The sequence below is a fragment of the Somniosus microcephalus genome, chromosome 5 (assembly GCF_052327205.1).
Source record: "Somniosus microcephalus isolate GS21.2 chromosome 5, FLI_Smic_1.0, whole genome shotgun sequence".
Classification (NCBI taxonomy): Eukaryota; Metazoa; Chordata; class Chondrichthyes; order Squaliformes; family Somniosidae; genus Somniosus; species Somniosus microcephalus.
In genome coordinates, this window is record NC_140991.1 from 148,530,827 (window position 1) to 148,557,018 (window position 26,192).

Sequence of the window (26,192 nt, forward strand, 5' to 3'; positions counted from 1 at the left end):
CTGTGGGCTCTCTCCCTGTGCTGAGAATCTGTGGACTCTCCCTGTGCTGGGAATCTGTGGGCTCTTCCTGTGCTGGGAATCTATGGACTCTCTCCCTGTGCTGAGAATCTGTGGTCTCTCTCCCTGTGCTGGGAATCTGTGGGCTCTCCCTGTGCTGAGAATCTGTGGTCTCGCTCTCTGTGCTGGGAATCTGAGGACTCTCCCTGTGCTGAGTATCTGTGGGCTCTCTCCCTGTGCTGAGAATCTGTGGGCTCTCTCCCTGTGCTGGGAATCTGTGGGCTCTCTCCCTGTGCTGGGAATCTGTGGGCTCTCCCTGTGCTGAGAATCTGTGGGCTCTCCCTGTGCTGAGAATCTGTGGGCTCTCTCCCTGTGCTGGGAATCTGTGGGCTCTCCCTGTGCTGAGAATATGCGGGCTCTCCCTGTGCTGAGAATCTGTGGGCTCTCTCCCTGTGCTGAGAATCTGTGGGCTCTCTCACTGTGCTGGGAATCAGTGGGCTTTCTCCCTGTGCTGGGAATCTGTGGGCTCTCTCCCTGTGCTGAGAATCTGTGGGCTCTCTCTCTGTGCTGGGAATCTGTGGGCTCTCTCCCTGTGCTGGGAATCTGTGGGCTCTCTCCCTGTGCTGAGAATCTGCGGGCTCTCCCTGTGCTGAGAATCTATGGGTTCTCTCCCTGTGCTGGGAATCTGTGGGCTCTCTCCCTGTGCTGGGAATCTGTGGGCTCTCTCCCTGTGCTGGGAATCTGTGGGCTCTCTCCATGTGCTGGGAATCTGCGGGCTCTCTCCCTGTGCTGAGAATCTGTGGGCTCTCTCCCTGTGCTGGGAATCTGTGGGCTCTCTCCCTGTGATGAGAATCAGTTGGCTTTCTCCCTATGCTGTGAATCTGTGGGCTCTCTCCCTGTGCTGAGAATCTGTGGACTCTCCCTGTGCTGGGAATCTGTGGGCTCTCCCTGTGCTGGGAATCTGTGGACTCTCTCCCTGTGCTGGGAATCTGCGGGCTCTCCCTCTGCTGAGAATCTGTGGACTCTCTCCCTGTGCTGGGAATCTGTGGGCTCTCTCCTTGTGCTGAGAATCTGTGGGCTCTCACCCTGTGCTGGGAATCTGTGGGCTCTCTCCCTGTGCTGGGAATCTGTGGGCTCTCTCCCTGTGCTGAGAATCTGTGGGCGCTCTCCGAATCTGTGGACTTTCTCCCTGTGCTGGGAATCTGTGGGCTCTCGCCCTGTGCTGAGAATCTGTGGGCTCTCTCCCTGTGCTAAGGCTCAGCCATCTGTTTCCACTACCATCTGCTTCCAGGTGAAGTTGGAACTGTATTGACAATGAGGTGCTGCAGCATCAATGCACCTCTCCTTTCAGTACTGAATAAAGCCTGTGCTAAACATGACTGGAAATCACATTGGACCTATCTGTAGTATTGGCCTATCTGTATTGGCCTACCTGCTGAGCGGTAAGCCAATGAGCAACAGTTTTAATGCTGAGATCAAGACTATAATCATGTTAATGAGGACTGAGCATGAATTTTGTGTGCTACCTAGACCATTTTGACCTGACGCAGCTTAACATTGTTAGGCCATGACACTGCCCGTTTTGTGGCCAAAACCATTTTCTAGGCCCTTGTTTTTTTAAACTAGTACAAAAGATCATGGAAACTCAATTTTCTCTGAGCATAATTTCCACTTGAAATTTCTCGATCTTTTGCGCTAGTTTAGTTGATTTCAGGCAAATTACGCTGAAAAAAAGTGCAAACTAGCCCTGCCAAAAATATTTATCATAGATCTCTGTTTGAACTTGGATCAATTCAACTGGTGGCAGGAAGCAGAGACATGATGCAGGTCAGAAACTGTAATGGAGACTGTCGGATACGTGCATGGGTGCTGATTTACCAACATTTGCAACTTTTGATTTATTTCATTAAAGTGCTGAATAATTCAGAATTGCTATTTTAATAAAGCATGCATCAACATTATTCAGAGCTTAAAACAGACCTACATTGTTGATATCATTTTTCTTGCTTATGCCATGGCAGCATAGCAGATTTGTAGCGCTTAAAGTGATTATGTCAAGACCACTAAGAAGTTAGGTCACAGCTGATGGCAGACATAAACTTAATATGCCATGCCAAATTACACAGATATAATAATGCCACCTGCCTCTTGGAATGCTAATGTAATAAGAAAATAAGGAATGTGTTTTTCAGGCACAGTTTGTTAATCTGTGCAAGAGAGGAACTTTCAAAAATGTTTTATTCACTCCAGAAGCTTTTATTTACAGCCATCCGTTGTTTTTTTAAATCTTCCTTCTAAAGTACAGAAATTCAATAATATATGAATATAATGAATTACAATTGAAACTGAGATTTATCTCTTATGTTGAAGCTGCTGGTTATTAAGGTAAGTAATGTCACATTATCACTGGAACTTGATGAATCTTTCAGTGTGATAGTGATGCTAGATGTACATTTCAAATATCTTTTGTTGAAATTCACTAAATACAATGCAAATAGTTATTCTTCTAAAAATCTTTTCAAAACGTCATCTAGGTTCTGTACAAAGAAAAGTGATGCTTAAGAATACATTGATTTTAAACTGTGATCTGACTACGTGTTTATTATTTTTGTTTTTGTAAATGCAGCAAATTCATAAATGAAGATGCTTCAAGGATATATAAATGATTTAACAAGAACATGCATGCCAATCAAAGCATTAATTTAGTAGAAATGGCTCATTTTACAATTTATTTTGTGCTAAGGTTGCCATGAGAGAACCTGAAAACAAATGTTGACTTTTATTACAACAGTTTATTTCCATATAGATTTCAGAAAACATACATCATGAGCTGACATGCTTACTGAATAACACCCCCAATGGCTCAGCTGGTTACCGAGCTAATCAGATCAGGATGGTCCCAGGTTCAATCACTGGTCGGTGTTAAGTCAAATGATTTCAGCCTGGGTATTGATTGGAGTGCTACAATTGGCTTCAGTGCTCCTGGATTTGGAAAACAACAGTAAGCCAAGGTTCTTGATCACTATCCAGAAACCCTTGCAGCAAGTGCACAAATGTGGATCGGGCTCAGCAGTAAGCTTGGCTGGGAAGCAAACTGGTCAAATAGCCTGTGATACTCACTGCTAAGGCTCACACATGAATGGCCAATTGAATGAGGTGACAGAGAGCTACAGGAGCACATGAAACCATACTCAGTAAGGAACTTCAAGAGAGGGAGGGGTGAGGGGATGAGATTAACAATAAAAATATGTACATTAGCAGGTGCGTGAGTTGTCAGGAACAAAAAATAATCGAGAAGTCTAATGGAATGTTAGACTTTATAACTAGAGGGCTAGAATCTAAAGGGGAAGGATGTTTTTCTACAACTATACAAAGCCCTGGTTAGACAACATCTGGAGTACTGTATACAGTTCTGGGCAACGCACCTTAGAAAGGATATATTAGCCTTGGAAGGAGTGCAGCACAGATTCACCAGAATATTACCAAGGCTCCAAGGGTTAGATTATGAGGAAAGATTACATAAACTAGGCTTGTATTCCCTGAAATATAGAAGCTTAAGGGGTGATTTGATTGAGATTTTAAGGATTTTAAAAGGAATTGATGGGGTAGATAGAGAGAATTTTTTCCCACTGGTGGGGGAGTCTCGGACAAAGGAATATAACCTTAAAATCAGAGCCAGACCATTCAGAACAGAAGTTAGGAAACACTTCTTCATGCAAAGGATGGCAGAAGTGTGGAACTCTCTCCCACCAAAAGCAGTAGATGCTAGCTCAATTAATAATTTTAAATCTGAGATTGTTACATTATTGCTAATAAGAGTATAAAAAGGAGATGGAGTTAAGACACAGATCAGCCATGATCTCATTGAATGTGGGAACAGGCTTGAGGGGCTGAATGGCCGACTCCTGTTCCTATGTTCCTATGTATAGAGTCAATAAAACCTAACTGTGCACACATTACATGTAACTACTGATATGGCATTTTCTGATTAAAGGGTTGGACACCTACTGGTAGACATAAACAACAGCTCCAATGCATATAATAATATTGTGATGTTAAGACACTCATTGAATTCTGGGAGGCTATGTTGATTAACACTACTCTGATGGTACCATCATCTGGTGGGTCTTAGTTGAATTGATTGACTTAAGCACCTCCAGGCTCAGCTCTGTCTACCTTCTTGGTTGTCACCTCAGGCTGTCCTGAGGAACAGGATTCCTGGAGTTCAGCTTCCTCCTTCATATCTGATATATTACTTCTGAAACACGGCCCTACTACCACCCCTACCTCCCCCCTTATCCATGTCTTTATCAGCTTGTGGCTGGATTTTCCCAATGTTCCCTTTGCTGGCTTTCCTTCTTCCAATATTCTTAAACTACATGGCTGATTTTCCCGGTTCGCACTGCCACTGGAAAGCCTTGCTGCATATGTTGGGGAATCCTGGATGTGCTGTCTTCAATTTTCTATCCACTGGACAGAAAATTGTGGTCAGCACTTCTGGGATTTCCTCTTGTGGATGGCCAGCAGATGAGACTCCCCATTAGCAGCAAGAACACGGAAAATTAGTTCTTCCAAATCATCCAAAATGCAGTGACCTACATTCTAATGGATGGCTAACAAAGAAGCAAGCAGACAGAAAGATCTGTACATTCTGAAATAAGAATGTGGCATAGTGGGCAGAAACACATTGTGGTGAGCCATACAGACCAGATAAGTCTCAGGTTTGATCACTGATCGAAGTTAACTGAGCTTGGCTAAGTTGGTGCTGGAAGAGCCTCAGAATCCGTGGGCTAAGGAGGGCAAAAATTTGTGAAGGTTGCTGTTCTTGATTGCTATTGGATGAGCCTTGCGGGAAGTGTACAGGTATGGATGTTGGCTGAGGGCAACGTAGAGCTCAAGCTCAGCTGTGATTGCTTCTGTAATGACCAGAGGTGATTTATCAAGTAAGACACGTGAGCGCCTCACCTAGACTTCCAGTGCGGAAGTTGTAGTTGTGTCTTGGACCTGGAGTGGCTGATGGTTTCACCTTTCGATGGTCAGGTAGCTCCCAGTGCAGTCGGTTCTTTTTTGTTGTTGTCTTTTTGTAATTTCATCATGAGAACTACCTGAAAATGCAGACAGATTGCTTGCTTGTGTCCTGGACTATGGTAAAGGGTATAGGTGCATGCGTGAAGAGCCCATTGTCAAAGTGACAAGCTGGCTTAGTTAGGCATGCATAACCTATGTCGTTCCTGTCGAAAAAAGTCACCAGCCACCTCTGGTAATGATATTCGTATAATTAGAAGCAGACAGACAGGCATCTGCATTATTGTAGCTGCTGGAGTTAAATAGCTGAAACGTAACAGTGCACCCCAACTGCAGCATCAGTGCAAAGCATTTTAGCTTCACACCAACGCTGCCATTACAGTGTAAATGCTGCCTGAATCCTGCATCAGGCCCCAACCTGACATTGGGACCAAGCTGCAGGAGATATTCTCACTGCACTTCATTTGGGAATCAATTTGCATCTTGCCACCTGAATTTTAAAACAGTTCAAAGTTGAAATAAAAACAGGACTCATTGATAATACAGTGGGAATAATCTAATGATAAATAGAGATGTGCATTTATAGAGTGGGCCTGCTGTGTGCGTCATGCTGCAAAATTGCACATGTGTGATCTCCAACATAGCTACAGGAAACCCGTGGCAGACTTAAATAAAGACATGTGAGATTGATGTAGGAGGTTGTTTAGCGTAGTTGTCCCGGGACCCAACTGTAACATAGAAGAGCTTTAATTCAGATCCACTCAAAAATGTCTTATTCTTATCTTTGCTGGGATTAAAGTGCAGGGAAGTAGACGCATGCACTAGTAATTATTATATAACTAACATCCTGGGGGTCCTTGTGCATGAAACACAAGAAGTTAGCATGCAGGTACAGCAAGTAATCAAAAAGGCAAATGGAATGTTGGCCTTTATTTTAAGGGGTTGGAGTATAAAAGCAGGGAAGTCCTGCTACAACTGTACAAGATATTGATGAGACCACACCTTGAGTACTGCATACATAACATAAGAAATAGGAGCAGGAGTAGGCCAATCGGCCCCTCGAGCCTGCTCCGCCATTCAATAAGATCATGGCTGATCTGATCCTAACCGCCAATCCACTATCCCAGAACCATCTCCTGAATCTAACAGAATTAGACACACGAAATAGGAGCAGGATCAGGCTACACGGCCCCTGGGCCCGCTCCGCTACCCACAGGGCCATGACCGATCCGAACCTAGACTCATGTCCAAATTCCTGCCCGCTCCCCGTAACCTTTAATTCCCTTTACTTCTAGGAAACTGTCTATTTCTGTTTTAAATTTATGTAATGATGTAGCTTCTACAGCTTTTTGGGGCAGCATATTCCATGGACCTACCACCCTCTGAGTGAAGTAGTTCCTCCTCATCTCAGTTTTGAAAGAGCAGCCCCTTATTCTAAGACTATGCCCCCTAGTTCTAGTTTCACCCATCATCGGGAACATCTTCCCCGCATCCACCCGATCCAACCCCTTCACAATCTTATATGTTTCATATGTTTCAATAAGATCGCCTCTCATTCTTCTGAACTCCAATGAGTAGAGTCCCAATCTACTCAACCTCTCCTCATATGTCCATCCCCTCATCCCCAGGATTAACCGAGTGAACCTTCTTTGTACTGACTCGAGAGCAAGTATGTCCTTTCTTAAGTATGGACACCAAAACTGTACGCAGTATTCCAGGTGCGGTCTCACCAATACCTCCCTATTTTTATATTCTATCCCCCTAGCAATGAAAGCCAACATTCCATTGGCCTTCTTAATCACTTGCTGCACCTGCATACTAACCTTTTGAGTTTCGTGCACCAGGACCCCCAGATCCCTTTGTACTTCAGTACTTTCCAGTTTCTTGCCATTAAGATAATAACTTGCTCTACTATTTTTCCTGCCAAAGTGCATAACCTCACACTTTCCAGTATTGTATTCCATCTGCCAAATCTCTGCCCACCTACTTAGCCTGTCTATGTCCCCTTGCAGGTTTTTTATGTCCTCCTCACTCACTACTTTCCCTCCCATCTTAGTATCATCTGCAAACTTTGATATGTTACACTCGGTCTCCTCCTCCAAATCGTTAATATAGATTGTAAAGAGTTGGGGACCCAGCACTGACCCCTGCGGAACACCACTAGTTACTGATTGCCAGTCTGAGAATGAACCATTTATCCCAACTCTCTGCCTTCTGTTAGATAGCCAATCCTCTATCCATGCCAGAATATTACCTCCAATCCTGTGATTTTTTATCTTAAGCAATAATCTTTTGTGTGGCACCTTGTCAAATGCCTTTTGGAAGTCTAAATACACTACGTCCACTGGTTCCCCTTTATCCACCCTATACATTACTTCCTCAAAGAACTCCAGCAAATTTGTCAAACATGACTTCCCCTTCATAAAACCATGCTGACTTTGTCCTATTAAATTATGATTATCCAAATGTCCTGTTACTGTCTCCTTAATAATGGACTCCAAAATTTTACCTACCACAGATGTTAGGCTAACCGGTCTATAGTTTCCAGCCTTCTGTCTACTGCCCTTTTTAAATAAGGGTGTCACATTTGCAGTTTTCCAGTCTGCCGGGACCTTTGCCGAGTCCAGGGAGTTTTGGAAAATTACCAATGCATCCACAATCCCTACCGCCACTTCCCTCAAGACCCTAGGATGTAAGCCATCAGGTCCAGGTGATTTATCCGCCTTGAGTCCCATTATTTTACCGAGTACCACTTCCTTAGTGATTTTGATCGTGTTTAGCTCCTTCCCCCCCTTTAGCCCCGTTTGTCCAGTGTTGGGATATTCTTAGTGTCTTCTACTGTAAAGACTGATGTAAAATATTCATTCAGTGTTTTTGCCATCTCCATATTTCCCACCATTAATTTCCCGGTCTCATCCTCTAAGGGAGCAACATTTACTTTAGCCACCCTTTTTCTTTTTATATAACTATAAAAACTCTTACTATCTGTTTTTATATTTTTTGCTAATTTACTTTCATAATCTATCTTCCCTTTCTTAATCAATCTTTTTGTTATTTTTTGCTGTCTTTTAAAGTTTTCCCAATCCTCTATCCTCCCACTAGATTTGGCTACCTTATATGCCCTTGTTTTTAGTCGAATACTATCCTTAATTTCTTTACTTAGCCATGGATGGCTGTCTTTTCTTTTACACCCTTTTCTTCTCAGTGGAATATATTTTTTTTGGAAGTTGTAAAATAACTCCTTAAATGTACACCACTGATCATGTATCGTCTTACCCTTTAATCTATTTTCCCAATCCACTCTACTCAATTCCGCTCTCATACCTTCATAGTCTCCTTTATTCAAGCTTAGCATGCTTGTTTGAGATCCAACCTTCTCACCCTCTAATTGAATATGGACTTCAACCATGTTATGGTCACTCATTCCAAGGGGATCCTTTACTAGGACATTTTTAATTAATCCCGTCTCGTTACACAGGACCAGATCTAAGGTTGCTTGCCCCCTGGTCGGTTCAGTTACATACTGCTCAAGAAACCCATCCCTAATACACTCAATGAACTCATCCTCAAGGCAGCCCTGCCCAATTTGATTTGTCCAATTAATATGATAGTTAAAATCCCCTATAATTATAGATGTTCCCTTATTACAAGCCTCAACTATTTCCTGATTGATACTCCGTCCAGAGTTGCCACTGTTCGGCGGCCTATAGACTACGCCCACTAGTGTTTTTTTCCCCTTATTATTCCTTACCTCCACCCAAACTGTTTCATTATCTAGATCTTTTGACCCAATATCATTTCTCTGTATTACAGTGATTCCTTCCTTTATTAACATAGTCACCCCACCTCCCCTTCCTTCCTGATCGTTAAATAACCTGGTATGTTTAATTCCCAGGCATTGTCACCCTGCAGCCATGTTTCTGTAATGGCCACAAGATCATACCCATATGTCGTTATTTGTGCCATTAACTCGTCTATTTTGTTACGAATGCTACGTGCATTCAGATAGAGAACTTTCAAAGATGTTTTGTGCCACTTAGTTCCTGCTTTTGCCCTTTTTATTACTTTACCTTTTACTCCATACCTTCTGCCCCTTCCTGACACGCTCTGGTTTTTAATTTCCCCACTGCTACCTAAGTCTATGACCTTCTCTGTTGTCATTTTTATTATTTGCTCTCTAGGAACCTCCCCCCAACTAGTTAGTTTAAAGCCCTCTCTACAGCCCTAGTTATATGATCCGCCAGGACTCTAGTCCCAGCACTGGCCAAGTGAAGCCCGTCCCGACGGAACAGCTCGCTCTTGCCCCAGTACTGGTGCCAGTGTCCCAGGAAGCAAAACCCATTTCTCCCACACCAGTCTTTGAGCCACGCATTTAACTCTCTAATTTTATTTGTCCTAGCCAAATTCGCTCGTGGCTCAGGTAATAATCCAGAGATTATTACCCTTGTGGTTCTGCTTTTTAATTTGGCCCCTAGCTGCTCAAACACCCTCAGCAGAACCTCCTTCCTTGTCCTATCTATGTCGTTGGTACCAACATGGACCACGACAACTGGATCCTCCCCCTCCCACTCCAAGTTTCTCTCCAGCCCGGAGGAGATGTCCTTATCCCTGGCACCGGGTAGGCAACACAGCCTTCGGGACTCTCGCTCTCGGCTGCAAAGAACTCTATCTATCCCCCTAACGATACTATCCCCTACCACTACAACATTTCTTTTAACTCCCCCCACTTGAATGGCCCCCTGCTCCACGGTGCTGTGGCCAGGTTGCTCATCCTCCCTGCAGTCCCTGCTCCTGTCCCCACAGGGAGTAAGAGCCTCGAACCTGTTGGACAAGTGTAGGGGCTGCGGCTCCTCCAACACTACCTCCTGGATCCCCGTACCTGCCTCACTTCTAGTCACACCATCCTGACCCTGGCCACGGACTACATCTGCATTAATTAATCTAATTGGTGTGACTACCTCGTGATACACAGAGTCCAGGTAACTCTCTCCCTCCCTGATGTGTCTCAGTATATGAAGCTCGGACTCCAGCTCTTCAACACGGAGCCGGAATTCCTCGAGCAGCCAACACTTACTGCAAATGTGATCACCGTGAGCATCAATGGTGTTTTGGTCTCCTCATTTAAGGAAGGATATACTTGCATTGGAGGCAGTTCTGAGATGATTCACTAGGTTAATTCCAGAGATGAGGGGTTTGACTTATGAGGAAAGGTTGAGCAGGCTGGGCCTATACTTATTGGAATTTAGAAGAATGAGAGGTGATCTTATCGAAACATATAAGATACTGAGGGGGCTCGACGATACTGAGGGGGCTCGACAAGGTAGATGCAGAGAGGAAGTTTCCCCTCATGAAGGAATCTAGAATTCGGGGGCACAGTCTCAGAATAAAGGGTCGCCCTTTTAGAACTGAGATGAGGAGGAACTTCTTCTCTCAGAGGGTCGTAAATTTGTGGAACTCTCTGCCCCAGAGAGCTGTGGAGGCTGGGTCATTAAATACATTTAAAGTGGAGACAGACAAATTTTTGCAAGGTAAGGGAGTGAAGGGTTATGGGGAGCAGGCTGGGAAGTGGCTTTGAGTCTTAGATCAGCCATGATCTTATTGAATGGTGGAGCAGGCTCGAGGGGCCAATTGGCCTATTCCTGTTCCAATTTTTTAATGTTCTTATGCTCTTATTTATACATGGCACAAATTGTCTAGATTTATGTCTCAGGTCTAAGATCCAAACAATAATGCTCAGGACTCAGAGCTGAAGTAGACTTTCCTCTCTTAAAAAGAGATTTTGAAATTCCTGTTTTCTCTCAAAGCTCCAAATGAAGACAAGAACATCAAATCCATCAATCAAAAATTTCAGGCAAAGCCATTGCTGTAATTTGCACCCCCCAATTTTACCTTTTTCAGTCAAACTGCCATGGTGATGGGTGCCATTGTGCCACTAGAGTTTGCTTTTATTCAGTAGCGAGAGATTCATAATCACCCTCTTGAGTAGGTTATTAACCTACGGTTAGAGCTAAGACTCACTTCACCAGTGCAAACATTTAAAAATCCATCAGAATGCACAATAGGAATCCATATTTGACAGGGTAAGGGTCAATTCAAACACTCCCTGCCCTTTTTGAAACATTTTTGAAAGTCCAAAATTCAGATTCTCTATATCTGAATCTCGAATATTAAATGAATGAGCTTCTATTAGATTGTTAACATTTCAGATGCATAAATACTTAATATCAGAGGCATATAAACCTCTACCTCAGGCTATCACTGAACAAGAGACAATCAGATGCATACAGCCACCATGAAACTGACATCGTTGTTTCGATCTATGCTTCAGGCAGCATGGGGAAATTTTCATCTGTCTGCTGCCTTCCATTGGCTGCTTGGGACCCACCCAACTTCATTTTTGAATAGCCCTCAAAATGGGTGACCAGCACTCCCACCCGAAATGGGGGGAGCCTCATTTTAATATCCAAATAAGAATCCTATGCCGATTGTAGGACTCCGATGCCACATTTGTGGACCAATGAGAGGAATACATACCGTGTACTCTCTGCCCACTGTTACTAGGCTTTGAGCAGCTTAACTGGCCATCCTTAAAGGAACCCCAGCTAGCCCACTCAAAAACATGTCAGTAAAATTTTGTTTTGAGATTTTTGTGGGGCCAGGTGGAGCTTGAATAATCCTTCTTGCCAACAAAAATCTTCTGGCCTTTTCCAAGCCCATCCCCACTATTGTCTCCCTCCCCTTAACTGATTACTTATGATCCCCCCACCTCACCACTGAATTTAAACCAATTCAATTTGATATTTGATGTCCATCAATACAATTTCGATGGATTTCAATCTATAGTACCTGGTTTGCTAAATAATATCAGAACACATAGCTCCTCATACACATTGGACGATATTCTGTTCATGTTATGTGATTGGCTGTGATCTCCTTCAGCTTCAAACAACAGTTCTGGTGCAGATTAGAGAACAATAGTTTTGAGTGAGATTGTGAGTTTGGCCCCGATATTTACGGGTGGGGGAGGGGCATGTGGTATGGGGGCAGTTTAGCAGTCGGAAAACCCAGAAGAATGGTTTCCCCTCAGGTCCTGTCAAAATTAACGGCAAGACCTGATTACCAATTTTGGAATCCATTTCCTGGCAACAGCCAGCCAGATTGAGAGGCTGTCGGGTGGGTAGGCCTTTGGCACCAGGCTGCAGCCAGGGAGCGTAGAGGAGAGAGTGAGAGATTGGGGGTCGGTGTGGGGGACATCGATGTGGGGTGGGGGGGGGGGGGGCGGCTGGAGAGATTGGGTGGGGCGGAGAGAAGGTTGCATGATCTTCTATTTCTAGGTACTTTCAGGGATCATTTAACTCAATCAACAGTGCTGAGAATTGGGGAAATATTTCCTCTGTATGTAACACCTGTTTATAAAGAAGAGCTTTAACATTTCCTTGTGCATTGTGCACAGAGGAAATCTACCCCCACAGTGTTAATCTAAGAATGGTGGAAGTAAATAGGTATAACTCATGAGATGCAGGAGTGGGTTAGTAACAGGATCGCATTCTTTCAGCTAACACAACTTATTGTAGCATGTGCTTCTGCCAAAAGGACCCCTCTTGTTCCAACATATGGAATGTGTGCACATTACATTTTAAAAAGTGTGCTTCTTTTAAAAAAAAAATCACACTTCCTCAAAATATAAATTCATTTGGTTAAAATCTAATCACTACAGTAAAATGTACTTATTGTGTTCAAACATGTACATGTATTGGGCCATCTACATTTCTAAATCACATCTGCACACACTCCAACATGACAGCTGATCTATCCAAATATTTCAATCCTAATTATGATCTATGTCACCTATTATTTGTTTGGCACTTGTAATTACAGATACCTTTTTTTTTAGGAAAACTTACTTTTGTCTTCCAGACTACTTGGCATAATGTATATATATTATATGTATTTGGCTTTAGTGCCTTAAATAGTACAATTCTAAATATTGAATCATTTTTTTCAGGTTTATATCTGAAAAATGTGTGTATTACATATTGTACATTTATTTGTAACTTTTATTTTGCATTGTATGTGCAAGGGAAATGTTTATGTCAATGGACAGAGTTGTCTTTTGTTGATCAGTGCGATCTCTTTTATTATCTTTCTTGAGTATAGGAGACAGTTTTTGGCTCCTGAGCGGATAATGAGCTGAGGCTACAGACACAGCTACATAATCAGCATATGGAAGTGGCTAGGCACTGAGACACTTTTGGATGAATGAAGGATGTTATTATTGTACCATATTTTAAACAGAGAAATACAAATATTACAACTGTGATTTATTGTGAAGTGCAATGATGCTGATTTCTCTTGTAATACCATATTTTGTCAGCAGGTGATGCTAGGAGAAGCGTTCAATTTTAAAAACAATCCAAGCCAGTCCTTGTTTTGTGAGGAAATCTTAAAAAAATTCTTTGTTATCTTTAAGAGAATTATTACATATTTTGGGTTTGTTTTTGGATGATTTTTATGATTATGAGCATGAGTTAACATGAATTGCCAGCCATATTGTGGTGGAGGGGATGAATATCAGGGGCCTCGAGGCACGGGAGGCACATGAGTCACATCAGGTACTATCATGCAATGGGTCGGTTATAATTGAATCAGCTACCTGAGTCTGATAAAGGAGCAGTGCCGAAGGCGGCTCGGGCTCACCAGGGAATCTGTGACTGAGGTGTGCCACCTGGTTTATGAAGACCTACAGGGACAGTTCACCATCTGCGATACACTCCCAGTGGCAATGAAGGTTGCCAATGCCCTTTTAAGTCACAAGCTTCCAGGCACCCAGAAGCAGTGAGCTGCTTTGCCATGTACTGCTCCCCTAAGGTTAGAATTATAGTGCATTCTTTCAAACTCCAACTTTCTCCCGAGAGCTGTGTTGTGAATTATACTACCACTTTTGTGTTGACGCAAAACCACTTTGCATAGATGTCAGTATAACTGCATCATAAGGAGGTAATTGAAGAACTGGTGCTGTAGTCATGGTGAGCCCAACACTTTATGAAGTGATTCCTACTATCACGTTTTCAATATCAGCATCGCCCGCTGTATCTGCTGCAAGTGAGTATGATGATAGTTGATGCTCAGATGGATGTTGCTCTTCTGATGCACCTGTTACTTCACTGGATTGTTCCTGATCTGTGAAGCGAGCAGATAGTGCATTACGAATATTTAAGCTCACTTACCTATTTATCCGTTTGATATTGAACACAAGTACATAATAATTCATGTAATAACAATCAGTATGTATGAACAAAGCCCTGGCTAGAGCACACCTGGAGTACTGTGAGCAGTTCTGGGCACCACACTTTAGGAAGGCTATATTGGCCTTGGTGGATGTGCAGCGTAGATTTACCAGAATGATACCCGGACTTCAAGGGTTAAATTACGAGGGTTGTATTCCCTGGAATTTAGAAGGTTAAAGTGTGATTTTATCAAAGTTTTCAAGATATTAAGGGGAACAGATAGGGTAGATAGAGAGAAACTATTTCAGCTGGTTGGGGATTCTAGGACTAGGGGCATCGTCCAAAAACTAGAGCCAGGCCTTTCAGGAGTGAAATTAGGAAACACTTCTACACACGAAGGGTGGTAGAAGTTTGGAACTCTCTTCTGCAAGCGGCAGTTGATGCTAGATCAATTGTTAATTTTAAATCGGAGATCGATAGATTTTTGTTAACCAAAGGTATTAAGGGATATGGGCCAAAGGCAGGTATATGGAGTTAGGTCACAGATCAGCCATGATCTGATTGACTGGTGGAACAGGCTCGAGAAGCTAAATGGCCTACTCCTGTTCCTATGAACATATTCATGTAATATATCACGCAAATCATGGAATATTTAATTAATACAATGCTCACTGAGTTCTTTGTGGTATTTCATCTGCCACAGACTCGGACATACCAGTGGCGACGAGGAGAATGGATAGTGCATTGTTAAAAAGATTGAATATTGAACATTTTTGTCACTTAGGTAGTGGTCTACGTTGTCGCTGAATATTTATCATGCCCGCATTAGTTGAAAAAGTTGGAGCACATTGAATATGGTCAAGCTGGAGTGAGTATGTAAAGAGACTTAATTTTCATTTTAAGGCAAATTAGCTTGCAATAGATTCCAAAAAGCGAGCAGTTTTGCTTACTGTCTGGGGACCTGCAACATAGACATCGAATAAGAATCCAATTGCACCTGCCCAGCCTAATGACCAAACATATGAGGAGTTGGTCCAAGTGGTCAAAGAACATCTGAGCCCGACACCACTCGTTATTGCGGAACAGTTCACATTTATCCAGATGAGGCAATGAGATGATGAAAATATTTCTCAGTTTACGGCGGAACTGAGGAAACTCCAAAACACGTGACAAACGGCGGGTTTCTCGATGGTGCAATGAGAAACGGCTTTGTCTGTGGTTTGAAGGAAACGTCGATACAGAGGAAACTTGGTAGAAGAGAGACTTGCTCTGTTAACACTCTCCAAATAGCACTTGGGCTGGTAACTGATCCCAGGCATGCTAGTGAGTTACAGGCCGCAGGAGGTAAAAGTAATCATCATCCAGACCGATGTTTTTTTAAGAAACTAATATGTTATAATTGAATGGAATCAGGCCATTTAGCTAAGTGTTGCCAAGACCCAGTAGGTGCCCCTAGATTGTAGGCAAAGAGAAGAAAGGAAGGCCCCAAGTCATATAATAGCACTGTGAGGAATCAACAGAAGAAAAGACAAAAATCCAGTGTCCATTATGCCAATTCCAATGAGGAACTTGAAGAAGAGACTGTACCACAAGGTGAGATGGCTGAGGAAGGGACATGTTTTTCCTGTATATTTTGTAATAGGAAAGAGGCAATGCAAAATTGTGGTCTCTGTCTGGATAGAAGGTATTAAATGTGAATTTGAATTGGACACCCACCTGAATCTCAAGTACAAATAGCACTTCATTATCTGGCATAAGCACATTTATTCCCAACTCTAGCTGCAACTTAGCTGGATCTATAGATGACACTAGTGAAATGGCAAGAAAATTCTATGTAAGTGAAATTTAAAATGATGGAGACAATTAATGGGGAGTGTCACACTGGGTGCACAAAAGTTTAGAAAGCTTCTGGAGAGCATTAATTGGCATCACAAGCCATCAGCAGCCTTTGTCAAGGCTGAAGGGGCAGGGGATTAAGAGACGGTGCAGCCCAGCCCCCTCTTTGATGGTTGCTGATGTCAGAGAGGTGCTGCATTAGTTGCTTGTGAGGAGGGTTGCCCGCTGTACATCATCCTATAGGTCAGGACTGTAGCATACCTGCAAGAAGGTGCAGCCACGCCTCAGATTACAGCTGGCCATTACTGTCCTGGCATGCAGATTGCAGGTGTCCTTGCAACAGATGGCACAACTTGGCATCTGCCTCTCTGCTGACACAGACCCTGAGATCGCAGGACCCTCACCATCACGCCCAGGTGGGTTTTCCAGGGCCTTCAGAAATGTTTGGTGATATTTTAGTCCAGGAATGTTCTCCTTGGCCTGTACGCTCTGTTGGGAGTTGAGGGCAAGAACATTTGTGAGCAAGCCTCCTCCTATTTGCTGGTGCTCCACTATGTGCTTATTGACAAACTCCTCCTCCTCCTCCTTTTAGCAGCCCAAATACAATGGCAGTCCAAGGATAACCTCATTGGAGGTAAAAGGTTAGCTGCCTGCTGGAATGCACGTTAAGAAATCTTCTGCCTGTAACTTTGTGCACTGCTCGCATGATGTTAGTTTGTGACAATTAATAGCAGAAATACAATTGCTTCTACCCCTGCTAGAGGTCAGAGGGTACTGAAGAGTCCTCTCCACCCGAGTCAGGACAGGGCAATCTGGAGTTGGAGTATCTTGTGGGAAAGTTGCTGCAACACCACAGTGAGGGTGAGCAATAGGAAGGGAAGCCTATGGAGGATGAAAAGGAGAACAGGAACAGGCTTAGCTAAGGATTCCCTGGCATCTCAGTCAGGCGAAGTTGATGGCAAATGAGGATAATGTTGGCATTCCCAATAAGCATAACTGCCACTCCAGTGGGGATGCAGTGCCTCACAGATTGTGGGGTGAAACAAACCTACATTTGGAAATGTCACTGGTAACTTGGATAGTCAATCAGCTATTGTAACTGGGCTGGCAATAAACACTGCAACATCTGGCATTACATTTTCCCCCTGCCAGTTTTCACAGCTGTTTACCCATTGTCACTCTTCCATGCAGTTCTTCCTGTACACAGTACCACCATCTCAGCGTTGACCTTTCATGTGCTATTTTCCTACCTGGGATGCTTCCGCCACCTCCGAAGGGTTCTGACCTTCAGCCATTCAAACTCTGCCCATTGAAGTCTGCTCAGCATAATTCATTCTGTTAAAGAACACAGGTCACTCCTCTTCATTGCTTTAGCATTGACCACTTTGTTTCCCAGTTGATACAGTTCAACACAGCAATGTTAGGGAAATTGTGGGTTGGATTTCATATTAGAAACCTATTGATTTCCTTTTGGTTGTAAAGTAGTTTATATTCATCTGTACAAATGCAAGATAAAACAAACATATAGCATTCAGCTTCTGTCTGTGGTAATCATTGCTGTCTAGTGATAGTGCAGTGACTGAACTAAGCGTGACAACAAATATCTGCCAGTGGCTTGCTAGCTGTCTTCTTGTGGGAGAGTAGATATACCATGGTATGTTGGCTCACACGTCCTCTCTGATGCAATGGAATGTGGATTAAGATCCCTATGGCATTCTAAACTTAGGTAGGCGGTGAGTAAGACAGGAATTTGTAACAAAACAAATTTCACTCTTTGTTTTTTCAAATGGAAACTCTTTTAATTCTGGAGGTGCTGAGCAGAACTATTGACATCACACAATGTTAGACTTGGAGGAAGCTAGTATAATTTACAATGGCCCTGAATTTGCGGTTGGCGACGTAGCTAAGGAGTACACCTCCGAATGGAATCCTCACTTACCTGCTGCAAACCCCACTTCGAGAAGTTGCTTTGAAATGCTGTGGAGTTGTGCGCAGTGTAGTGGCCCACGGATCCCAGGGGCGCACTGTTGTGCGTAAGGATACCTGTGATCACGTGGGGCTGTGCTCCCTTCACTTCCTGACTCTTAACCAATCAGGAAACATAAAAATCGCCAATGCAGAAAGTCCATCAAATTGCCCCCACTGTCTCTAATTGATTATTGAAGACCCTTTCCTTAGTTTGTGGGTATGTATGACTTCCTGCATGGTATTAAACATTCATATTTTCATTTAATAATGTGCATTGTGAATCACAAAAGAAGTGAATGTGATTAGTAAACACAAGTTATATGCGTTTTGTTTATTTATACAATGGTTTGTCTTCTGCTGTTTGGCACAAAGCCTGTCCAAAGACAGATGGTCCCAATAATATCATGAAGTTAATGTAATTAGCAGCTGACCTTGTTTTATTTTTATTATTTCCACTGCACTTTCCAAAAGAAGTTTTACCTAACACAGTAAATTGAAGTTATTTTGATTTGCACAGTTTAACCTAAATGCATAGTCATTAAAGTAATTATTAATACTTTAGTGCACTTTAGCAGATAGTTCAATGTTTCTGGCCTCTGGATAGGAACCATAAAACTCGATGAGGATGCTTTTTACATGCTGTAGCATAAATCTAGCTCAAAATTAATACAATTTTCTCATCCCCCCCTCCTCTTACGCCGTACAACAGGCTTCTGCGCCTGTTTGCACCAGCCATAAACATTTTCAGGGTAATGAATGCGTAGTAGGTGGGCAATTAGCCAAACTTTTCGCCAGCACATTATTTGAATGAGGAATTGAAAGTTGCAGCAGATCACCTGTCCATTCAGAACTTGACAGATCGCAAGTTCGGGATTTCCGCACGTGCTTACACATGTGCTAAATCCCGAACTTGTGGTCAATTTCAAAGGCAGCATGACGGCGTACTCTGAGAGTTTGCCGTCATACCGACTGCAAATTCAGGGTCATTATTTCATCTCTAGCATGTCATACCACTGGGAAAGCTAATTATTCAGATCAGATTGAATGTGGAAACCACAACATGCCAGACATTCCTGTTGTGACTGTGAGGACATTTTGTACATATTCTTTATGCATTTTGTTTTTGGCTTGTGATTTGTGAATATTTCTTCAAACCTTCACTCATTGCCTCTCTGTGCAATGGTTAGTGGGAGTAACCTCCCAAGTATCGTTTCTATGGGTTTGTGCACTGGCCACAGAGCCTACAATATTCTCTCCTGATTCTTGGTGTGTTATTTCCAGAGGCATTAGTAGCTTTTTGATACCTCACATAAGTGGTCATTCTTTATTTGTGAACTTAGATAGTGAGCCTTTGGCAGGCAGTTCAACTTTGGACAGCCCAAAGGGCCAATAATAAGATATTGGGCACGTGATCCACTTCAACATATTGGGCATGTGCCATTTTGATTGCAGGAGTGATCCTGCACTCCCAGCAGGTAAGCTGTACTCACAGGGAATACGAGCAGGAAATAGGGCTACAACATTGTAGTCCCGAATTTTCAACACACTATCATTGTGAGCACAGCTCCCTGTTAGTAGTGCAGAATTGCAGAATCACATAGGCTGCGAGTTTACGAATCTCGGCGGGTCCATGGCGGGCGACGTCGGTGGCGGGTCCCGACCCCGCTGCTGTCTCCATCCCGGCCACTCAAATGAATTTCCCTTGATGGGGTTTGTTAAGCCCGCCCAGCAGGTTTCCCAACCAATTAGAGGAAGCGGGTCTGGTGACGTAATTTGATGACACGTCATCAGCCGGTCTCCTTAAAGGGACCATGGCCAACTTTCTTTTGACATTTGTGCTGTCAGTGTTGAGGTGCTGCAAACACTGACAAGCACTGCACAGAGGTGCAGGGTTGCACTGAGGATCTCCCATGACTCCCTCCATATGCTTATGCAGGGAGTCACAGCACACAGGGAGGTTCTCTTCCCTTCCCATGGGTGGAAGAGACCTCCCTAGGAGATCAACACAGCCTGGCTGCACATTGCACAAGAGGGCACAAGTAGGGATGTGATCAGGAGGACCTGGGTGCAGTGCCACAAATGTTTCAATTATCTCAGTAGATTACGAAACGTTAGTACAAAGCCACATTCATCCTCACCCTGCTGTGCCACTCAACACATTCCCATCACTCTGCCTTCCCTACCCTTCTCCTGTACATCCTTACTCACACCAACTTACCTTGCACCTTGACCCATCCCTCTCTCTATCTACATTATCACATCCCCATCTCACTAGCTACCCCTCACACTCACCCTCATCCTAGTGCAATCAGACCAACTAACAACACACAAGGGTAGGTACTTGGGTGTTTTTGCTATGTTCATGTAAAGTTTCTGTTAATGTGGTGTCAAACATTGAAACCTTTATTTTCAACACTTTGCTTTCTTGAACAGATTTGTGTGCACCTTTGGAAGTGGTTTAGTGAGTTGCACTGAATGGTGAGACATAACAGTATCCCCCGCATTGGTGATGAGTGTGAAGGGAATGGCTTGGGCATTGTAGGGATGTTTTATGGTGTTGGTGTGGGGTGGTGCCAACCTGGCACAAAATGTGACAGCCAGAGTGTACAGTGTCAAGTGAAGTAAATCTGGCTATGGCCGGGCAGCAATGTGGTTGGGTGCTGATGTCCTGTTTCCTGTGAGCATCAGGTGATTGCGGAGAAGGCTGGTGTTGTTGTTGGTGATGCTAGTGATGCTAGTGCTGGGGCTGATCGTGGTGGGATTCTGAGGACCAAGGTGAGAGCGTTTCAAGGGTGCCCAAGCTGATGGAATAGATGCAGGTGAAGTAGAGATGACAGAAGCGGTCTGTCAATGGTGGGAGAGGTAAGGAGGTCAGACTGGATGGTGACTTGTGTAATACTTGCAGCATCCTGAATCTGTAGTGGAAATTCAGTTTAAAGAAGTTAGTGGTTAAGGGAACATGTCTCAATTAGCTGGGAGCTTTGACTTGACGTTTGAAGCTGTCAGCTCGTCAGCTGATTCAATGATCATTGACCTCCTGCCTCAGCTTCACAGACGAGGTCTAGGCACAGCGGGAAACCGGTGGGCGACCTGTTAAATCCAAAAAGCTGGGAAAAAACCATTGATAAGTGGCTGTAAACAAACCACTAATGATTTTAATTGCCTTTATTACTGAGAAGTTCCCCTCCAGCCAATATTCTCTGACTTATAGTGAACGATGTTACTGGAGATCCACGAGTTATCTTTGAAAATTAACATAAAAGTAGTTCCCTTCTCAAATCAAAGCTTGCCACTTATCTTGTTCCAGGATTTTTTTTGTCTCTATATCTAAGGTAGAGATTCTTCTTCCTTTGGAGGCAGGGCTCATTGTTTTAGGATCAGAATCTACCAGGTTTGTAAATGAAAGTGTGGAAGAGAAATCTTGACCTTGCGTGAAAAATTAGTTATCCTAAAACTAAAAACTAATAAATGTAATTTTATCTTTATATGTGATTCTGACAATTTAAGATGCTTATTTGAAGTTTTTCTATTGTTATGATCCTTTATAGTCATGTATGATCATCCGTATCATATGTGTCTGGTTATACTCAACAAACCTCCATTGTAATTACATTTATGATGGATACAGCTTCAAAATGAGCTTTATATAACATATGGCGGGAATTTTAATAGTAATAGACATGTGGGTTTGGGTTCGGGAGGGTGTTAAAATTGACAAAAATGTCAGTGCGTCTGGAAGCTGACTCCAACGTGCTGACTTTCGGGTTTATCTCAGGTGCATTCCGATGCGTGTGCGTGACCCCCTCTGGAGAGGCAGGTTACTGCTTATAATATTTAAAGAGCCACTTTTGATGAGATTTTGATCAGCATTTAAACTTAACTTTACATGCACGAGTTTCCCAGGCTTCCTGAAACTCGCCATGGAAACCAAGGCGAGAAGACTGAACGGCAATTCATGGGCCTCATTAAAAGTCAGGCATACGGACATCAATAAATACTCAGTGCTCACAGCTGCTGCCTTCCCTCCACTGGGAAAGGGTTTGTTCAGAGTACTTGTGGTGAGAGGCTCATTGGTGCACTTTGGAGGTATTGAGACTCCAGATTAGGATGGGTGCCTTATATTGGACCTCAGACGAGGAGCAAGGTGACCATCAGCTGCAGCAACAGCCTGCTGTGGAGAGACCTGCAGGTGGGTGGCCAAGAGGGGAGCAGCCGAGAGTGAAGCAGCCGAGAGGGGAGCAGCCGAGAGGGGCACAGCAGAGAGGTCGAGGTCACAAGAGGCTCTACCCGCGTAACAGGGTGTACAGGCAGAGGCTCGACCTTCCTAGACCTCTAAGAAGAGCAGTGCTTCTGGAGGCTGATGTTGTCATGTCATTTGGTGGCAGACATCTGCAGCCTCCTAGAAGAAGACCTGCTCCTTGCTAGACCTGTTAGCCATGCATTGCCAGTGACGGTGCCAGTGACCACCGTCCTCAAATATTTTGCCTCCAGATCCTTCCAGGGCTCTGCTGGAGACATATCCAGGATCTCCCAGTCAGCTGCCCATAAATTCATTAGGCAGCTGACTGATGGGATATTTGCCAGGGGCGGCAATTATGTCAACTTTGCCTGTGATGACACTGGTCAGAATGAGCGGGTGCTGAGGTTTGCGTCCCTGGTTGGCTTTGCACAGGTGCAGGGTGTCATCAGTTGCACACATGTGGTAATTGCACACCCTCAGATCAACCAGGAGTATTCGTAAACTGCAAGGGATTCCATTCGATTGTGGCGGTTCAAGCTCCTCAACCTCTTTGGACCTGCAAGCAGACTTAAGGGGTGGCTGTTAAGCTGATGACACCCGTGAGGAACCTCACCATGAAGCCCAAGAGCGGTAAACGACAGCCATATGACCACCAGAAGTGTCATTGATCAAGCAATTGGCATGCTCAAGTTGCGCTTCAGGTGCCTGGACAGGTCTGGAAGCGCCCTCCAGTACTCGCCAGTGAGGGTCTCCAGAATGATCGTGGTGTGCTGCATTCTGCACAACATTGCATAGAAGCAAGGATGGGAGCTGCAGGAGGAACAAAGCACTGAGCACCCATGGTCTGCAGACAAATCCAATGAAGAGGAGGAGGAGGAGGACAAGGAGGAGGTGGTTGAGGAGGAGGATGCAGGTAGTGACCTCAACGAAGCACCAACTGCTCACATTGCTGCCAGGGATTCCCTTATAGCTGTAAGGTTCAGTTAGTTACCACCATTGGACCAATGTTTCAATTGCATCCAATTGCAACTCCCCCCCCCCCGCCCCCCACCCCCCAGTCCCCCACTGCCACCCCCGCAATCCCACTGACACAAAGCAGACCTACAACCAAACATTCACCCATTGCACATCCCACCCATTGGTCCCCATCAATTCATGTCTTCCCATTCATCAACAAGCAACTGAAATGGCGAGTTGCTACCTGGCAACCAGGAATGGCCAACACGGGAAAGTGGTGCAGAGTAATAAATTTTAAGTTATTGTACTAAACAACAGAAACGTAACAACATAACATTTTGTCAAACACCCATGTGCATACCCTTGTGGAGCTAAAAAGCTTTACTCTTCCCTTTCCTACCGCTTTTACATGGTGCAACCCCTGTGGCTTCAGCAGAGGTGGCGGTAGGCTGCTCAGAGCCCTGCTCTGACTGTTGAGATGCTCGGCCGATAGCCTCTGGGTGTTGGATCTCGTGAGGGCCCCACCAAAGACTGCTCCACCTGCACCTGTGCAGGGGCAGACTCGGCCATTGGAAGATGAAGCAACTTGTTGGATATTGAATGAAGGAGGGTCAATGGGTGGGAAGTGGGAGCGCTTTGAGTGGAGTCCCCACTTTCTTGTCCCTTTCACTGTCATCCCTTTCGTGGGCCAGCCGCACTTCACTCCTAGCACTCTGCTGGAGAGCAGCTTGGCGCAGATCGCGCTGTAAGGCCAAGGTTAAGGTGTCTGTCATCCTATTTAAGGCGGCAGACATGTTGGCATCTGGAATCTGTACGGCCATGGTCAAGACCTGCATGGACTCATTTGATAGCTGTGATTGATGGTCCATGAAGTTGGCCAATCTATCCATGGAAGAAGACATCCTTGCAATGCCCTGTGATATCAACCCACTCATGCTTGAGGCAGACTCCTCCATTGTCTCTGCAATTGTGGACAGTGTGTGTGGAAGGCCTGTCAGCATGTCGCAGATGTTCTGCTGCCCCTCATTGATTATCCTTTTCATCGCTGAATGCTGAGGTACAGCATCTGTGTCCAGCTGAGCAGTCCGGACTCTCCAGAGCTGTCCCTGTCACCACCATCTGCTCTTGCTCACTTGTGAACTGAGTCACCAGGTGAAATCCCAACTATCTGTCTAACTGGACCCACTGAAGTGTGAGTATTTGAGCTGGTGCATGGTTAGCATGAGTCCTGTGATGATGCACCCTCAGAAGGAATCAGCTTCTCTGAGGATTCGTTGTCCAGGGGTCCACTGTCTGCTGCTGTGAAGGCCCTGGCAGAGAGAAAAGATATGAATTAGTACTGGCAAGGTAAGAATTTGCAACTTAGCATTATGAAGATGATCATATTTCACTCGCTGCTGAGTGCTGTATGACATGCTTATATTTAATTCTGTCACCAGGTAGCTGCGAGGTCCCAATTTCTCCATCTTCGATGTACAAGGACACTGAAATGCCATTAGTCACCACCTGATATTGCAGCCCCCCCTGCTCCAAATGTGCCTTGGTGTTATTATCGGAGCCATAGGTCCCCGCAGAATGAAGCTAGTCCATGCTGATAATAAGAGCACATTCATTGATTTAAAAATTATTTAAAGCTCATTTTGCTATTTAGGAATATCGCAGCTTTTTAAAGCTAAAATCCTTTTCCATCCTGCCCAACTAAAAGTAGATGGATGTCCAATTATTTTCAAATGGCACAATTGAAATTTGTTAATGTATAGGGTTCAAATACTGCAGAATAATCCATTACTCAAAAATAAGGGCCGTGGAGTAAAGGTACTCCAGTTGATTAAACAAGCAAATGTCTAATGCAGCAATATACTAGAAGGATTGATCACAGTTTTGTACTACATATATAAGATTCACTTATGCCCTTCACTTTTACCAAGGAGGCAGTCAGACAAGCAAAAGACTTTCTTGGGGACGTTTTGTGCTACCAAGCTGCAGCATTTAGCAGTAGATCATAAGAGCAAAGACTTCCCCATCTTTTCTTCCCAGTCTTCACTTGTCAAATCAAGTGGGTGGTTTGTCAATATGCGGAAATAGACTGCTAAAATGTTGCATAATTATTTATAAGCCAAAGCCTTGTAAACGGAATGCCCAAAATAAATAAACATGGTGATCATTTGCTCATCCAGCAAGGGCAATCAATGACTTGCACATAAATCAACAGGTGAGTTAGTCTGACATGAGCTCGTACACCCAAGTAACAGCAGCACTGACAACATTTACCTGGTGGATAAGCACAGCTCCATCTCTAATACTTTCTTTGGCAACTAGACAATAAGTTTTATGTTGCCTTCATAGTTCACCCCCCCCACCCCCCTTTACTGAGCCAACTACATTACAACAGTGACTCCACTTCAAAAGTACTTCATTGGCTGTAAAGCGCTTTGAGGCGTCTGGTGGTCGTGAAAGGCGCTATAGAAATGCAAGTCTTTCTTTCTTTTAACTATATTTCAGTAGTGATGAAAGCAGGCAGCCCTCGTTGCACTGCCCACTCACATTGCTGTGAAGTATGGTAAGACAGAACTCTACACATGCGTACTGGCTATTGGCATCCAACTCTGGCTAGTTTCTGCTGATTGCGATGAACTGATGGAACCATCAACACTTTGCAATCAGTAGAAATTGAAAGGAGGTCAGCTGTGGCACTAGATCTTTGAAAAAATTTAATTTAAAAAGTGTGCTTTCTACTGCAGCAGTTGCTTTACTTTTGAACAAAATGAAATGAAGCAAGAACACCTCTTGGAGATGATCTTATGAGCACCAATAGCAGCCTGCACTCGCAGCCTTATACGGCTCTGCTGCTACCTGTGTAATGCAGACACCAAAGGTTCAATATAAAGGCACCATAAGAACATATCAGTCATAGACCTTAATGTGTTCTATTAAGGAGGAAG

General features: G+C 44.0%; 1 protein-coding gene and 1 long non-coding RNA gene across 2 annotated transcripts in view; one reads left to right on the plus strand and one right to left on the minus strand.

Moving 5' to 3' along the window:
• LOC147117394 (neurexophilin-1) overlaps window positions 1-26,192 on the plus strand; it is a 168,538-nt gene that overhangs the window by 128,617 nt on the left and 13,729 nt on the right. The gene's annotated exons all lie outside the window — the stretch shown is intronic.
• Window positions 13,129-18,159, minus strand: LOC147117395 (uncharacterized). Its single transcript, XR_015078444.1, has 3 exons — window positions 18,025-18,159; window positions 17,336-17,581; window positions 13,129-14,202 (listed from the first exon to the last, which is right to left on the minus strand). It is a non-coding gene; the product is annotated as an uncharacterized LOC147117395 (long non-coding RNA).